A 19,485-nucleotide genomic window follows, 5' to 3' on the forward strand; every position below is an offset into this window, starting at 1 on the left:
AATATTTAATATGTAAATTGTTTGTGTTTTTCCGGGGTTAGTGTTTGCTAAAACCACGGTGTCATTTTATATATAGTTTACTTCTAAAAAACGTTAAACAACTGTGTCATTTTACATATAGTTTACCTCTAAAAAACGTTAAAAGGGTGTGTAACTTATCCTATAAAAAACTAAATCACCTCCTTAATTTAGTTAGAAAAAATCAAATACATGTATTTTCAATTTTCATTCACTAGTTCATTTTTATCATAACATTTAACAAATCTAACTATATATGGAATACTCGTATTATTCAAATCAAACATCTTTTTTTGTTAAACAGAAGCCTCTAACGTCAACTTCAAAAAAACACCAATTGCTCTAGAACTGAAAGGGACAATTTTCGGATTTTTTTGGGGTATACAATAACCAGCCTATGTGAAAAGCACACCTTGCAGTATTTATAAACACAATTTTATGGTATATAATATTTGTGGTCAACATAAATATGCTGGTTAATTTATTTAGTTGTTTTTAGCAGCTACCTTCTAGTTCAAACCAGTGATGCATTCATTTACTCGTACGAGTGGCCAAAAATCACACACACAATAGGGCCGGATAAGAGAAAATATATGGGAATGTTACTGTTTATCAGTAAATATATGGGAAACACTGTTCACCCTTTATAATTTTTTTTTAATATTTTTAGAAGTGGTTGTGAGTGGAAGAGAAAGAATCAATTGTGAATGCTCTAAAGTGTACTATTCAGTTATAAAGCACGGTGGCGGATCTAGAAAATTGTTATAGGGGTCACGTTTCAAAAAAATGGGTAACGAAATCGAAAAAACGTTAAAAACGTCATTTTTTTCTAAAATTTACACTACCACCGGAGTGTCAAAGAGTAACAGAGGCTACCCCTTATTATACGGTAGGTCCGCCCCTGATAAAGCATTGCTTCCAACCTTGCAAATAAGCTAAGTGACTAATAAGTAATTAAAGTAATTTTTTAACGCCAAACTACACTACTAAATTCTACACCATTTATCTTCAATGAGACTAGAACTTTTACCACTTTGGAAGATGAATACCAATGCAACACCTGGATACCATTGAACTACAAGCCCTTTGGTAAATAAAGTAATTAAGTATATACTCAACAGGGTATTATAAACGATTTTATAATTAACATGACATTGAAAACATCAAAACTTGTCCCATACTCGGCTTATTATCTTCAATAATTAGTAGTCTCTCCCGTTAAAATATTCTATTATTCTAACCATATAAAATGCTTTGTCTTTTTTCTTTATAAATTTATTAAGTTTAGAAAATTTGTTAGTGGGCTCTACTTGGGTTTCTTTATAAATACCACCTATCCATCCTAACCCACCCATTCTAGTATTGGCTTGCAAGTGTGGTGAGCAAAAGCAAGAGAAAATGATGAAGGGTGTGATGGTGAAGGGATTCAATATGATGGTGATGATGGCATACATGATATTGAAGATGGCATGGATGATGTTCAAAAGGTCTCCACTTTCATGGCCTATAAGATGGCCTCTAAGAGTTTTGGAGCAAGTGTGGGTAAGATTTGTCTTCTTATTTCTCAAGTATGAGATGGAAACAATTGATGCAAAATATGTTATTCCCTTTGAGTACTACAAGGTTCAAACCATTTAGAAGTTGGAAGCTATCTATCAATGTATCTATCTACAAAATATTTGGTTACTTTGTACTCCATATTTTGTATTAATTAATGATAATTTGAATTACAAGTATGCATATGTATAACCTCATCAACAATATGAAACATGTATGATGCTTGTCAAAATTTTGGGGGTGATGCTTGTATAAACAATGCAAATCAACACTTCACCAGTCACCACCAGCAAAACGCGACAAGGTGTGATGACTATAACTTTGAGAACATCTACCTAAGATTGAACATGGCTTTGGTAATTTCGATAATCGATCTAAAATGAAATAAAAAAAACAAATTAAAACGGAGATTGATAATAATCATCATGATAAATATCAAAGTAAAGATAAAAGAGAAAATTTTACCCAACTAAATAAAACACTAGCAAGATTCATCCCTATTTGGTACAAAATTTTGTCTTGAAACTCGCCTTTATTTATCGATGATCTTTCTGTCACAGAATCCGTGGCTAAAGACCTTTAGCAACAATTTGATTATCGCTAGCAGGTCATTCTGGTGTGGTATATGTGTCAAAAATAGATTTGGTAAAGCATTAAATTACTAATTATTGGTTGAAGTACCAACAAAAAAGCCAACGTGGGACTAGTCCACTTGGTAGAGGCTTATACGTCTTCGAAGTGAGGTCACAGGTTCAAAAATCAGAAAGAAGATTAATTTAAGATAATGGGTATATAAAGTAAGAGCAAGCGTTGTCACTAAAAAATACTAACAAAACTAACGACGAAAACTATGACAAAAATGCACATCAACAATGGAGTACCAAAGAAATAGCAATGGATTACTAACCATGGTTGGCTAATACTTTTTCTCTAGTCAATAACGATTCACCGTTTCACTGAACTAATCAACAATCTAAAAAAGAAAATCGTGGTGATATGTCGTTGTTTCGTTGGAAAACTATCGCTTGAGCTTCTCTCAAGCTATTTTTTTCTAAACTTAAATATATTTTCGGTCAGTAGATAAATCCTATGAACAAGTCACCTTAATTGCTAAAGTTTATTCAATAACCCAATGTTGTACAACTAAATTAAAGATTTAATGATTTATCATGTCAAAAGAAAACCAATCACTTGAAAAGTTCCACATATTATGGATACTTGATGCATGTTTTAATATTATAATCTCTTTTTTTTTCTTTCTCAAAAGATAAATTTATGTGTTTCTTTTAATGTGAACCAAATAATCAAATATTATTGGAACCACATAGAAAACGTGTGTACTTTAAAAGTTCGTTTGCTTCACCTATTTCTGCATACAATAATTGAAGTACGACACCAGAACTTCTTGGCGCCTTCTTTAGTTGAAAACCATGCTACACCATACATATTTTAGAAGAGTAAATTACGTTTTTGGCCCCTGTGGTTATATCAGTTTTACTATATTGGCCCAAAATAAGAATTTTTAACAGATCAGCCCCCATGGTCCCATTATCTAACAGTTTTGGCCCCTGAGACTAACTCCATCCATTACCCTGGTTAATTATTTGTCACATGCAAGGGTATTTTTGTAATTTCTCTTCCCCTTTAAATTTAATTTCTATTTACCCAGATTTTAAGAACACTCTTCATCTACATGAACTTGAACAAAAAAAAAAAAAAAAAAAAAAAAAAAAAAAAAACCAAAAGTTTCTGCACATCAGTTTCAGATCTTCATCAGATTTCAAAAACACTCTTCATCTACATGAACTTACCCAGATTTCAAGAACACTCTTCATCTACATGAACATGAACAAATAAAAAAAAAAAACAAAACCTAAATTCAAGAACAAGAACCCATCATCTGCACATCATCATCTTCAAACCCTAATCTTCAAGAACAATCATCATCTAACCCAGATCATCGTCATCATCATCATCCCCACATAAACAACATCCAAACACCCCCTAAATTCTTAACACAAAATTGTCAAAGAACAAATAAAAAACAAAACCCAAATTCAGTGTTTTGTGTGTTCGAATGAAACCCCCAAATCCGACTGACCTGGGTGATTCAATCGTCGCCGGATGTTTGAACGGAATCGATCGTCGCTGTGTCAATCGTCGCCGGATGTTTGAACGGAGTTGATATCCACCGGCCGTTCTTCTCCATCGTCTTCCCCGTCGAACCAACCTCCGATGTCCACCACAACCACCACCTACAACCGTGAACCACCCTCTCATCATCACTGGTAACCCACATCAATCGTCTTCTCCAGTCACCGTTCTTCACCACCATCATCACCATACCATCAATCTGTCACACCCCAACCGATGGCGGAATCATCCGGGCGCGGCACTGAGCGAAACAGATTGTTCAGAAGTTTCCACAACAACTATCATACAATTCAGTTATATAACACGTCCCATACCGTGTCCCAAACAATAACAAGTTATCATAGAAATCAACCAAACAATATGGGAACTGTTCCGACAACTCATGTTCTTAATTATTACAGACCGAAAGTAAATATTGTTTTAGGACTTCTAGACTGCTAACTATAGATCTTACTGACTACAGGTGCCAGTGCAAGATCTACAGATAATTATGGCCCTGGATCAGGTACGTGGACACTGTCCTAAGGCCACAAACTCCTAGAAGCTTATTATTGCCTCGCTTCCCTAGCACGCTAGTAGCTTAAACACCTGTCACATACGTTAAAATAACAGTCAATACATATAATGTAAAGGTGAGTACACAAGTTTGATATAGCATATAAAGTTCGAATAGTTTACGCATAACCAAGCACGTACACAAGGGCAAACGATGCATGTAAATTATCAACATGGGACCATCGATACCAACGACTTCGAGTTGACTGTCCGAGACAGTTCGCAATACATGATTACCACCGTAATCCATGCAAGTAATTGTCCTTAGCAACCCCCGTGTGAACGGGTGCTGAGTCCAAACTATAGTACTACGTTGCTAAAGCAGGCAGATAGCACTCCACGTGTAAACATAATAAACAGCAATCATTTAGACAAGTAATACATGCAAGTAGGTTAGCGTTCAAATAGTTTGTTTTGATTGTGATTTTGATAGTTTACGTATGTAACACCCAAAAGTGCTGAAAGCAAAAAGGGATCGAGTATACTCACAGTGGTTGGTTGTGGATTGAAGGGAGCACTGAGAATAGGTTAGCCTGAATAGTTCGATAACACAACGATGAGTAACGCGGAAAGAGTAAACAATGTACTTGGATCGAGTAGGCCATTCGATCGGACAGCAGTTCGATCGAGTGGGCTGTTCGATTGGTTTGAAAGTCCGTTCGAACATCCATTCGATCGGCTGGCTGGCTCGATCGGCTGGTTCCTTCAAGTGGATTGTTTCTTCCTTTAATGTGAAGGATGTGTTTGTGTATGATGGTTTGTACTACCTTTCAAGTTGGTCGATCGAACAGCTGTTCGATCGGTTAGCCCAACCGATCGGTTAGCATTGTATCGTTTTCAAATATGTCACTCGATCGGCTGGCATGCTCGATCGGGTGACATTCCAATGTTTCGAAAAGGTTAAGTGTTTTAAAGTATAGTATCTCATGATTCGAGCAGTAATGATTACAATCGAGTGGCGTAGTCGATCGAACAGTACCTCGTCAATACTACACTTTTGTAAGTTGGGGGGTCTAAGTGCCAGTCGATCGGTTAGCCTAGTCGATCGGCTGGCATAGTCGTTCGGTTGGGCTGTTCGATCGAACAGCCTAGCCGTTCGGCCAGCTTCTCGATTCGGTTCACCTATCACTTAACACTTGTTTCTTCCCGTTAATTGTTGATGTTTTAGAGATATTTTGACTACGAGTTGAACCACAAAGCTGAAGTCCCTACTTAGTCTACTGACTCGAGCAGGAATCACCCAAACTCGGTCAGAGACGGTTTGGAACCCAAGTTTAACGTTTAACCCGAAATCGGTATATCTCTCGGTAGAACCCGAATCTTGAACCATGTGTTTGTTTGGATTGATTTGTAAATCGGTTCAAGCTCGTTTTCACCGGTTTGAGTGTAAAAGAGTTGAAAGATAGATGAAAACCCATCTTCCAATCCTTTTCCACCGTGAAATGTTAAGATCTTTGGAAGATTTTGGGTTATTTATGTGGAAATCGGTTAGATCTAGCTTATTCATGGTTGAATGAAGTCAAGAACATGAAGCTCTTGATGAACACCAAGAACACCATGATGACATCACTCAAGAACACCTAGATCTTGGTGATTTCATGGATGAAATCCAAGTTTTGAAAGATAGAAAGAAGGAGAATCGATTAATGAACAAAAACGTACAAGGATTAGAACGAAATACTTACCGGTTTGAGAGAAATCTGAGATTTAGTGAGAAGAAGAGGCTGGTCGGTCAGAGCTTTTCCAAAAGTGGAAAGCTTGACAAGGACAGCCCTATTTATAGGCTTCCAAAAGAGGAAAGGGTCTGCTGATCGAACAGCATCCCTGATCGAGCAGCTGTCCGATCGAACAGCCTGTTCGATCGGCTAGCCTGTTCGATCAGGTTGCCCTGTTCGATCGGCTTGCCTGGTTTTTGAGTGTTTCGCGATGATTTTCGATATTTCGAGTTCGATGAACGATGATTTGAGGATGATAGAATTCCTAATCAAATTACTTTTAGTTCCAACTACTATATCTACATACAAGCTTCCTTACAACCATTTCGGGTTCGATTTCCATTGAGTTTGATTCACCTTTGAGTCTCGATTGATTTGATTGATTCACCACACACTTTAACATAAAAGTAAACATGCACAAGTAACACGTAAGGCACACGCACACGTATAAAAGTACTAAAATCCCCACACTTGAGTTCAATGATTGATTCGATTCACCTTGGTTATTGATTGACTAGCTTTATTGCATTGTTACTTCCCACCATTCACAGTCGGTCGTTGATTCACAGTTCGATTATCGGTCGATTAGTTTGATTATACAACACTTACTCCAAATAATACGAAAATCAAAATGAAACTAAAATGAAATTAATCTTTATAAATCTTTAATTCCAATAACAGTCAACACTTGACTTTGACTTTGGAAAACACGGGGTGTTACAGTCTCCCCTCCTTTAGGGAATTTCGTCCCGAAATTAGGCCGAGAACCGTACATCGCCGTGTGATTTTACCAATTTAATGCTTCAGATCTATCTGAATAACTGCGGGTACTTGGCCTTCATGTCACTTTCGAGTTCCCAAGTGAACTCCGCGCCTCGTTTGCCTTCCCATCGTACTTTTACAATAGGAATGCGGGAGCGTCTGAGTTGCTTGGTCTGTCGGTCCATGATTTCGACAGGCTTTTCCACGAAGTGTAGTGTCTCATTGACCTGAAGATCGTCGAGTGGTATTATTGCGTCGTGGTCGGCTACGCATTTCCGAAGGTTTGAAATATGGAAAGTCGGGTGGACATTGCTGAGTTCCTCCGGTAATTCGAGTTTGTAGGCAACTTTACCGATCCTTTCCAGAATCTTAAAAGGTCCAACAAATCGAGGAGCAAGTTTCCCTCTTTTGCCGAATCGGACTACTCCCTTCCAAGGCGATACCTTTAGGAGCACGTAGTCGCCAACTGCAAATTCGCGGGGCCTGCGTCGTTTATCGGCGTACATCTTTTGTCTGTCCCGGGCCTTTACCAAGTTTTCCCTTATCTGGTGGATCTTGTCAGTCGTTTCTTGTAGAATCTCAGGCCCAGTCAATTGTGAATGACCTACCTCGTGCCATACAATAGGCGAGCGACATCTCCTACCATACAAGGCTTCGAAAGGTGCCATTTCGATGCTGGAGTGATAGCTATTATTGTACGAAAATTCGACCAATGGCAGGTGTTTGCTCCAACTACCACCAAAATCGATAACACACGCACGGAGCATGTCTTCAATAGTACGTATCGTTCTTTCAGTCTGCCCGTCAGTTTGCGGGTGGAATGCGGTACTCAAATTCAGCGTCGTACCTAGAGCTGCTTGAAAAGTTTCCCACAATCTCGATGTAAACCGAGCATCGCGATCCGAAATGATGTCTCGAGGCGTACCATGATTCTTAATGATCTCGTCGGTGTAGATTTGGGCTAGCTTGGCCACCTTGTAGTCTTCTCGTATTGGCAAAAAGTGGGCTGATTTGGTTAGACGGTCGACTATAACCCAAATACTGTCGTGACCTGATGGCGTGGTCGGAAGCTTAGTTATGAAATCCATAGCTATGCTTTCCCACTTCCATACGGGTATCGGCGGTTGTTCGAGTAAGCCTGAAGGTCTTTGGTGTTCAGCCTTTACTCTTGCACAAGTTAAACAGCTACCAACATATAGAGCAATATCCCTTTTCATCCCAGGCCACCAGTACTTGTAGCGAAGGTCCTGGTACATTTTGTCCGCACCGGGATGAATGGAATATCGGGATTTGTGGGCTTCGTTCATGATGATCTTTCGCAAATCTGTCCTCCTCGGAACCCAGATTCGGTCCAGATAGTAGAATATCCCGTTGGCTTTGCTCACAAGTTGAGTTCCATCGTGATAGATTCGTTCTTTCTTCAACGTACGCTCGTTGAAGCAAGCGTGTTGTGCTTCGCGGATGAGAGCTTCGAGGTTATACTGAGCCTGGATGTTTCGGACACCTATCACGTAATTCTTTCTGCTGAGGGCGTCTGCAACTACATTCGCCTTGCCTGGGTGATAACGGATCTCACAGTCGTAGTCGTTGAGAAGTTCTACCCATCGGCGTTGACGCATATTGAGTTCTCTCTGATTAAAGATGTGTTGTAGGCTCTTGTGATCGGTGAAGATCGTACACCTTGTACCATACAGGTAGTGTCGCCAAATCTTTAAGGCAAAGACAACCGCGCCTAGCTCGAGGTCATGGGTTGTATAGTTCTTCTCGTGGATTTTGAGCTGTCGAGACGCGTAAGCTATAACCTTGTCTCGTTGCATGAGAACACAGCCAAGTCCAAGGTTTGAAGCATCACAATAGACAACGAAGTCGTCGCTTCCGTCCGGCAGTGTAAGAACTGGTGCATGGCACAGCATGTGTTTGAGGGTTTGGAAAGCAGTCTCCTGCGCGGTTCCCCACACAAAAGGCTTGTCTTTATGAGTAAGGGAGGTAAGCGGTACAGCAATCTTTGAGAATCCTTCGATGAATCGTCGATAGTAACCAGCTAATCCGAGAAAAGAGCGAACTTCTGACGGATTCTTTGGCGTAACCCATCCCTTGACTGCCTCAATCTTTGCAGGATCAACGTGTATACCCCGACTATTCACAATGTGACCCAGAAATTGAACCTCCTCCAACCAGAACTCACACTTGGAGAATTTGGCGTAGAGTTGGTTTCCCTGAAGCAACTCGAGAACCAATCGCAAATGCTGCGCATGTTCGGCCCTCGATCTGGAATAGATCAGGACATCGTCGATGAATACAATGACAAAACGGTCTAAGAACGGTTTACACACGCGATTCATCAGATCCATAAAGACCGCGGGTGCGTTGGTCAAACCAAAAGGCATGACAACAAATTCGTAGTGGCCGTATCGGGTTCGGAAAGCGGTTTTGGGTATGTCTTCCTCTTGAATCCGCAACTGATGGTAGCCTGATCGTAGATCAATCTTGGAGAAACACTGAGCACCTTGTAGTTGGTCAAACAGATCATCGATTCTTGGTAAGGGGTATCGGTTCTTGATGGTCAGCTTGTTCAATTCCCGGTAATCGATGCACATTCGGAACGACCCGTCCTTCTTTTTGACGAAAAGGACTGGTGCGCCCCATGGAGAAGTGCTCGGGCGAATGAAGCCTTTTTCAAGTAACTCTTGGAGTTGGTTTGAGAGTTCTCGCATCTCAGATGGAGCGAGTCGATACGGAGCTTTGGCTACTGGGTTGGCTCCTGGAATAAGGTCGATTCGAAAGTCGATATCACGGCTTGGAGGTAATCCAGGAAGATTATCAGGGAATACCTGGGGAAATTCTCGGACAACGGGGACATCCTTGACTTCAACTTTCTTTTTCTTGTCCGTCTCTGCTACAACAATGTTGGCCAAGAAGGCTCGATATTCCTTGCGGAGATATTTGCGAGCTTGAAGACAGGACATGAGCTTGAGATCTTTTGCAGTAGTTTCACCATAAACACATAGAATATCACCACTGGCTAGCACAAAACGAATCATCTTATCAGCACACACAACTTCAGCATGGTTTTCACGAAGAAAGTCCATGCCTACTATGACATCGAAACTTCCGAGCTGCATTGGAATGAGATTAATCGGAAATATATGATTGTTGAGCTTGAGAGTACAATCACGGAGCACAGAATTGACAACAATGGTTCTTCCGGTAGCGATTTCTACTTCGAAGGGTGTCGAAAGATAAGAACGCTTACGTCTAAGAAGCTTCTCAAATTCAAAGGACACAAAGCAGTTATCGGCTCCAGTATCAAACAAACATGATGCATATATACCATTCACAAGGAACGTACCATTGACTACGTTGTTATCAGCTTGAGCCTGGCGTGCATTGATGTTGAAAGTTCTGGCGTGAGCGGCTTGTTGTTGAGGCTGTTGTTGCTGTTGCTGGGGCTGTTGAGCTTCTTGTTTCACCACCCTGTTCGGGCACCGGTTTGCGAAGTGGTTAGGGTCACCACATGCAAAGCAGGTCCGAACATTGTTTGCCGGGGCCTGTGCAGCTTGAGGAGCTTGAGGAGCAGGGAGTAGGGCTTGGTTGGCAGTGACTTGGGCTTGCGTTTGACGGGGACCATAGCGGCAACTTGCAGTGAAATGCCCGTAAACGTTGCAGTGGGCACAGAATCGGCAGGCCACACCCACCGGGTGATGATAGGAACATGTAGCACAGAGTGGGTGGGGGCCGGTGTACGCACGCTTCGCTGGCGGCGCATTGATCACTGGCGCAGCGCGCTGTGGTTGTTGCTGTTGGGCTGGTACAGACTGTAGTGGAGCAGCAGTGGTTGCGGCAGCGCAACTTTTGTTCTTCTTTCTTCTTCTCGAAGACTTGGAGGCTTGAGTGGTGGTGTTATCGGTTGATGCTGCGGTGACTTGATGCAGGGGCTTGACTTGCTTATCCCAGAAACCAGCCTTCACCCGCTTGTCATTAATCTCAGCGGCGAGCAGGTAGGTTTCCTCGATCGTTGCGGGCTTGGAGGCGTGAACAAAATCTGCGACACAATCCGGAAGAGCACGGATGTATTTCTTGATGGTCATGTCAGTAGTCTTGACCTGGTCGGGACATATGATACTCAATTGCTTGAAACGAGCAGTGAGACCAGCATTGTCTCCCTCCTTTTGCTTGATACCCCAGAACTCATCCTCCAACTTTTGGCGTTCGTGGGGAGGACAGAACTCGTCCATCATGATCGCTTTCAATTCCTTCCACGTCAGCTCGTATGCAGCGTCGTTCCCGCGCTTGTTCCTTTCTGCGGTCCACCAGTCCAAAGCTCGTGACTGGAAGACACCGGTAGCATTGAGAGTACGGAGGTGATCTGGGCATCCGCTTTGACGAAGGGTGACTTCTACCGAGTCAAACCAATGAAACAGAGCCGTAGGGCCATCTTCACCGGTAAACTCTTTTGGCCCACATGCCTTGAATTGTTTGAAGCTAAAAGTAGCTTTGTTGGGATCTTTGGGCGTGAGGGTTCGGGATTCCTCAGATGACTTGCTTGCGTTCTCGAACACATCACTGACGGCTTTTGCCAGGGTCTTAGAGATGATAGCAGCCAGACGTCGATCTCTTTTCTCCTGGCGGGTAAGACGCGAGCGTGATCTAGGTTGTCCAGATGACGACATGGTCTGCAATAGACATCGTCACAGGCTCAACACAACGAATTCGAGTCTCACACGTTCTTAGATCTCTAAAGCTTAGAATCACGTCGCATCTCTCGTTACGTAACACATATAATCACATAAGCACATAATCATAGAGGCACATAAGCACAGAAGCAATTAGAGCACATAAGCAATTAAACAAGTAGAGTACTTAATTTCCTAAACACGTACGCAATTTTATCACAGAGGCTTATTAATGTCACATAATTCCTCCTAATAGTACGCAGTAGCACACTTAGTTTCCTGACAGCCTCTAAGTTCTTGAATATAGCGGTCACATACAACACATCGAGTAGCATAGGATGGCGTAGCGTAGCATAGCATATTGGTTTCGTTTAGATCACATTAACAGGGATTTGGATCGAGATAGGATAACAACAAAGGTCACGCAGATTGATAACAAATGGAGTAACCAATGAATCTTTAAAACACGTAAACAGGTAAATCATAGAAAATCAACAAAGCAACACTCAAAATCGGAAAATAGATTGTCTGCGGCTACTAGACTTTGACTAACCACGGCAATTTGACTATTCACAGTTGACTTGTCGTCACTTTCGACTCTAGGGGACATGTTCCTGCCTCGATTCTTGGGCATTATGCATGCGCATTCTAGGTCATACTCGTGAGTTCAGGTCGTTGGAGTCCGTCAATTGCCTTGGCGAGATGAAATAAAGTTGGAATAACTGCCAAGGTTAGGGTTTCACCCCTAGCTCAGCAATTTCTTCCTTGTTTTAAGAAAATTTAGAGGAAAATTTTCATCAAATTGCGGGTTTCAGCCCTAATTTGGTATAATTCTCCCCCGTTTGTTGATAGAAAATTGTACAAAATAATTGGCAAAATTTGTAATTTAGGCAGGAATTTGCGGGTTTCACTCCTAATCCCGTCCAAATTACGAAATTTGGCTCGGAGTTCGGATGTAATGATAGAATATAACATAAAATAAGCACATAAACTTGGTCTCTTGGTTCCTAACTATAGTCTAGGTCTCTAAGACAGCGATCCGGACGAGATCGTGTCTAACCTAATTCCCTATAGTTACGGCTCTGATACCAATCTGTCACACCCCAACCGATGGCGGAATCATCGGGGCGCGGCACTGAGCGAAACAGATTGTTCAGAAGTTTCCACAACAACTATCATACAATTCAGTTATATAACACGTCCCATACCGTGTCCCAAACAATAACAAGTTATCATAGAAATCAACCAAACAATATGGGAACTGTTCCGACAACTCATGTTCTTAATTATTACAGACCGAAAGTAAATATTGTTTTAGGACTTCTAGACTGCTAACTATAGATCTTACTGACTACAGGTGCCAGTGCAAGATCTACAGATAATTATGGCCCTGGATCAGGTACGTGGACACTGTCCTAAGGCCACAAACTCCTAGAAGCTTATTATTGCCTCGCTTCCCTAGCACGCTAGTAGCTTAAACACCTGTCACATACGTTAAAATAACAGTCAATACATATAATGTAAAGGTGAGTACACAAGTTTGATATAGCATATAAAGTTCGAATAGTTTACGCATAACCAAGCACGTACACAAGGGCAAACGATGCATGTAAATTATCAACATGGGACCATCGATACCAACGACTTCGAGTTGACTGTCCGAGACAGTTCGCAATACATGATTACCACCGTAATCCATGCAAGTAATTGTCCTTAGCAACCCCCGTGTGAACGGGTGCTGAGTCCAAACTATAGTACTACGTTGCTAAAGCAGGCAGATAGCACTCCACGTGTAAACATAATAAACAGCAATCATTTAGACAAGTAATACATGCAAGTAGGTTAGCGTTCAAATAGTTTGTTTTGATTGTGATTTTGATAGTTTACGTATGTAACACCCAAAAGTGCTGAAAGCAAAAAGGGATCGAGTATACTCACAGTGGTTGGTTGTGGATTGAAGGGAGCACTGAGAATAGGTTAGCCTGAATAGTTCGATAACACAACGATGAGTAACGCGGAAAGAGTAAACAATGTACTTGGATCGAGTAGGCCATTCGATCGGACAGCAGTTCGATCGAGTGGGCTGTTCGATTGGTTTGAAAGTCCGTTCGAACATCCATTCGATCGGCTGGCTGGCTCGATCGGCTGGTTCCTTCAAGTGGATTGTTTCTTCCTTTAATGTGAAGGATGTGTTTGTGTATGATGGTTTGTACTACCTTTCAAGTTGGTCGATCGAACAGCTGTTCGATCGGTTAGCCCAACCGATCGGTTAGCATTGTATCGTTTTCAAATATGTCACTCGATCGGCTGGCATGCTCGATCGGGTGACATTCCAATGTTTCGAAAAGGTTAAGTGTTTTAAAGTATAGTATCTCATGATTCGAGCAGTAATGATTACAATCGAGTGGCGTAGTCGATCGAACAGTACCTCGTCAATACTACACTTTTGTAAGTTGGGGGGTCTAAGTGCCAGTCGATCGGTTAGCCTAGTCGATCGGCTGGCATAGTCGTTCGGTTGGGCTGTTCGATCGAACAGCCTAGCCGTTCGGCCAGCTTCTCGATTCGGTTCACCTATCACTTAACACTTGTTTCTTCCCGTTAATTGTTGATGTTTTAGAGATATTTTGACTACGAGTTGAACCACAAAGCTGAAGTCCCTACTTAGTCTACTGACTCGAGCAGGAATCACCCAAACTCGGTCAGAGACGGTTTGGAACCCAAGTTTAACGTTTAACCCGAAATCGGTATATCTCTCGGTAGAACCCGAATCTTGAACCATGTGTTTGTTTGGATTGATTTGTAAATCGGTTCAAGCTCGTTTTCACCGGTTTGAGTGTAAAAGAGTTGAAAGATAGATGAAAACCCATCTTCCAATCCTTTTCCACCGTGAAATGTTAAGATCTTTGGAAGATTTTGGGTTATTTATGTGGAAATCGGTTAGATCTAGCTTATTCATGGTTGAATGAAGTCAAGAACATGAAGCTCTTGATGAACACCAAGAACACCATGATGACATCACTCAAGAACACCTAGATCTTGGTGATTTCATGGATGAAATCCAAGTTTTGAAAGATAGAAAGAAGGAGAATCGATTAATGAACAAAAACGTACAAGGATTAGAACGAAATACTTACCGGTTTGAGAGAAATCTGAGATTTAGTGAGAAGAAGAGGCTGGTCGGTCAGAGCTTTTCCAAAAGTGGAAAGCTTGACAAGGACAGCCCTATTTATAGGCTTCCAAAAGAGGAAAGGGTCTGCTGATCGAACAGCATCCCTGATCGAGCAGCTGTCCGATCGAACAGCCTGTTCGATCGGCTAGCCTGTTCGATCAGGTTGCCCTGTTCGATCGGCTTGCCTGGTTTTTGAGTGTTTCGCGATGATTTTCGATATTTCGAGTTCGATGAACGATGATTTGAGGATGATAGAATTCCTAATCAAATTACTTTTAGTTCCAACTACTATATCTACATACAAGCTTCCTTACAACCATTTCGGGTTCGATTTCCATTGAGTTTGATTCACCTTTGAGTCTCGATTGATTTGATTGATTCACCACACACTTTAACATAAAAGTAAACATGCACAAGTAACACGTAAGGCACACGCACACGTATAAAAGTACTAAAATCCCCACACTTGAGTTCAATGATTGATTCGATTCACCTTGGTTATTGATTGACTAGCTTTATTGCATTGTTACTTCCCACCATTCACAGTCGGTCGTTGATTCACAGTTCGATTATCGGTCGATTAGTTTGATTATACAACACTTACTCCAAATAATACGAAAATCAAAATGAAACTAAAATGAAATTAATCTTTATAAATCTTTAATTCCAATAACAGTCAACACTTGACTTTGACTTTGGAAAACACGGGGTGTTACCCAGATTTCAAGAACACTCTTCATCTACATGAACATGAACAAATAAAAAAAAAACAAAACCTAAATTCAAGAACAAGAACCCATCATCTGCACATCATCATCTTCAAACCCTAATCTTCAAGAACAATCATCATCTAACCCAGATCATCGTCATCATCATCATCCCCACATAAACAACATCCAAACACCCCCTAAATTCTTAACACAAAATTGTCAAAGAACAAATAAAAAACAAAACCCAAATTCAGTGTTTTGTGTGTTCGAATGAAACCCCCAAATCCGACTGACCTGGGTGATTCAATCGTCGCCGGATGTTTGAACGGAATCGATCGTCGCTGTGTCAATCGTCGCCGGATGTTTGAACGGAGTTGATATCCACCGGCCGTTCTTCTCCATCGTCTTCCCCGTCGAACCAACCTCCGATGTCCACCACAACCACCACCTACAACCGTGAACCACCCTCTCATCATCACTGGTAACCCACATCAATCGTCTTCTCCAGTCACCGTTCTTCACCACCATCATCACCATACCATCAATCAACCGTACTATTTGTTCAAGACACGCAGATGATGATGATCTGATTTGTTAAAGAAATCAGATCTGGGTTTTTGTTCAAGAGATGCAGATGATGATTTGTTCAAGACACGCAGATGATGATGATATGATTTGTTCAAGAAATCAGATCTGGGTTTTTGTTCAAGAGAGATGCAGATGATGATCTGATTTGTTCAAGAAAATGATGATTTTGGGTTTTATTTATAAAGTCATAAAAGGGGGAGGGGAAATTACAATTTTACCCATCATGTGCAACCCATGTGACCAAGAAATTAACCAGGGTTAGGGTTTGGTTAGACTTAGGGGCCAAAACGGTTAGATAATGGGACCATGGGGGCTGATCTGTTAAAAATTCTTATTTTGGGCCAATATAGTAAAACTGATATAACCACAGGGGCCAAAAACGTAATTTACTCTATTTTAGAATTATTTCATAAATATAAGAGTTAAATGCCATTTTAGTCCCTGTGGTTTGGGCCATTTTGCCAGTTTAGTCCAAATGTTTCATTTTTAACATGTGGGTCCAAAAAGGTTTCACAGTTGCCATTTTAGTCCACTGGGTTAACTTCATCCATTTTTTATAGTTAACGAGAAGGCCAATTTGGTCATTTTGTATGTAATTCTGTTAACTAAAAGGGTAATTCAGCCATATAAAATGATCGAATTGGCCCTCTCGTTAACAGAAAAAATGGATGAACTTAACCCAGTGGACTAAAATGGCAACTGTGAAACTTTTTTGGACCCACAGGTTAAAAATGAAACCTTTGGACTAAACTGACAAAATGACCCAAACCACAGGGACTAAAATGGCATTTAACTCTAAATATAAAAAACAAACGTATACTGATATATATTTAAAACGCTACGTATAAGCGTATTATAATATTGGGTCTATAAACCTCACATTTGTCGCAAATAAGCATATAAGCATTCAATCCTTCTTAAGGGCCAACTTCTGCGCTGGCCACAACTGATTACCTTCAGATAGAGATGCATAAAAAACTTAGTTCCGGACTTGGAACCGGTTCCTACCTGACCTAGAATCAGTTACCAGTTCCAAACCCGGGTGTAGAAAAAGGAATTGAACCGGAACCGTCGGACCCAGTTCCACCCTTTACCCGGCCAAAAGCCGGAAAAAAGGCCAAACTGGTCAAAAACCCGAACGTATCTGGAACCGGTTCCTACCCTACCCGGTTCTTGACTTTATTGAACATACCCTGACCCGGTTCCTACCCGGTTTTAGGTTCTTAAAATAACCCGTTTTGTGCACCTCTACCTCCTGGCCATCACTCCGAGTTTGGCTCTGATACCACTATTATAGCCCGAACATGATAACTCAATTTAAAACTAATTCGATAAGTGAAAGAGCCTATTTGAATTGTATCATTTTGTTTAAGGCTTATTATTTTTTATCCATGATATGCTAAATAAATATGATAGGCAAAATATATATTATTAAAACGATAAAAATAAATGAGTTACTAAAACGATAAAAATAAGTGAGTTACTAAATTGTGTGTATTAAACAATAGGGATAATATAATTAGATGAAAATGCACTTACAAGTTTAAAAAAGAAAAACAAAAGTACTTTCAACGGAGTTTTTTTTTAATGTTAAAAACCGACCCTATGAAGTTTTGAAACTTTGAAACCGACCCAAGAAATTTACCACCGACTCTCAAGAAATATTTGTTTAAGAATAAAATTATACAAATATAACTGAATAAACTTATTATAAAGTAATTCATAAATATATAAAACAACAAGTCCACTCTAAACCATTAGACCATATGTAATGGTTAATGCTCACTAAGGGGCATTTTTCACCACATCATCATCATAATGCCCTTTTAAAAAATGTGTAATGGTTAATGCCCATTTCATTTATTACTTTCCATTATTTTTCTTCTCTTTGGGCATTATTATAGAAATGCCTCTCACTCTTCATGCCCCTATAATGCCCATGAGTAATGGTGTAAGGGCATTATCAAAATCTTTCATGCCCTTATAAAGCCCCATTACATATGGTCTTAGGGAATATTTTACATAATGGTAATCAAATTTTAGAAGTGTTCCAATCAGATCACTCATAAAGCTTTTTGTTCTAATTAGATCATTAAAGTTTATTTTATGTTCTAATCCTATATGGTTTACCTGAATAGCAGGTAAACTATCCTATGTGGCATTTATTTAGTTTTAAAAAGATCAGGTTGACACAGTTAATAAAAAAGAATTTTTTAGGGAATATTTCACATAATGGTAACCAAGTTTTAGAAGTGTTTCAATCAGATCACTCATAAAGCTTTTTGTTCTAACTAGATCATTAAAGTTTATTTTATATTCTAATCCTATAAAGTTTACCTGAATAGTAAGTAAACTATCCTATGTGGTATTTATTTAGTTTTAAAAAGAACAGGCTGACACAATTAATAAAAAAGAAATAAGAGAAATCAAATCAGTTAATTAATAAAAGAAATAAAACAAAGCAAATTAATAAAAATTTAAAATTTTTGCACAAATGTTTTTTTGCCATTTTATAAAAAAGATCACAATTTTTTAATTTTTTCTCGCAGTTTTTAAAAATATTTTGCAATTTTAAAAAAATCCATGTTGGCATTTATAAGCCATGCCAACGTATTTATAAGAAAAAAAAAACAAAATAAATGCCATGTAAGATTGATTGATGACCTAGTTAGGTAAAATATCTAGAATTGAAACATCAAAGTAAACTTGACTGGCCTGATTGGAACAAAAAAAAAATTACGGGTGACCTGATTAGAACAATCCTAAAACTTTGTTACTATTTATCAAAGTTACCCCCAACCATTAAACCGAAATACCGAATAATCATTTTAAACAATTAAGCCCAAACATTCCTAAAATTTTGTTACTATTTATCAAAGTTACCCCCAACCATTAAACCGAAATACCGAATAATCATTTTAAACAATTAAGCCCAAACATCATTTAGCCTACCAATTCTAATCAATTAAAAGCCTAATTTAATAAAAAGAAAATGAGAGAGCGGCAGTTTTTATTAATTGTTAATTTCAAACCACAAATCGAATCAACGATTGTCGTTGGTTGTAGGAGTGTGCATGGGTTAGTTTTGGGCTCAGATTGGGTTTTTAAAAACCGTTCGATTATGATTTTTTTGGTTTATGGATTTCACGAATAGTTCAGTTCGGTTTCAATTTTTTTCGGCTTATTTTCTTAGGAAGAAAATTTTGGTTTAATCTTTTTATTATGTGGCTCGACACGACACGACACGACCTGAAATTAATGTTTAGCGATAGACAACTAACATTCAAAAATACGACCCACATGAGAAAAAAAACTTATGGGTTCACCACTGATAGCATGTTATTAACCTGAATTGACATTAACAAAAATTAAGTTTATTTTTGTCATGTGCCATGTTAACCTAAATTGATATAAATGAAAAAAATTGGATGCATGTTTGGGTGGGCTAATAGTTTCAACTTTCAATATGTGGGTGGTCTTAACAGAAAGAAGGTTGAAGACTTGGGTGACGTTCACATACATGGGCTATTTTTATATTCAGAATAAATTTAGAGATTTAATTATGCTATAAAAATAATAAATAC

The sequence above is a fragment of the Helianthus annuus genome, chromosome 4 (genome assembly GCF_002127325.2).
Source record: "Helianthus annuus cultivar XRQ/B chromosome 4, HanXRQr2.0-SUNRISE, whole genome shotgun sequence".
Classification (NCBI taxonomy): Eukaryota; Viridiplantae; Streptophyta; class Magnoliopsida; order Asterales; family Asteraceae; genus Helianthus; species Helianthus annuus.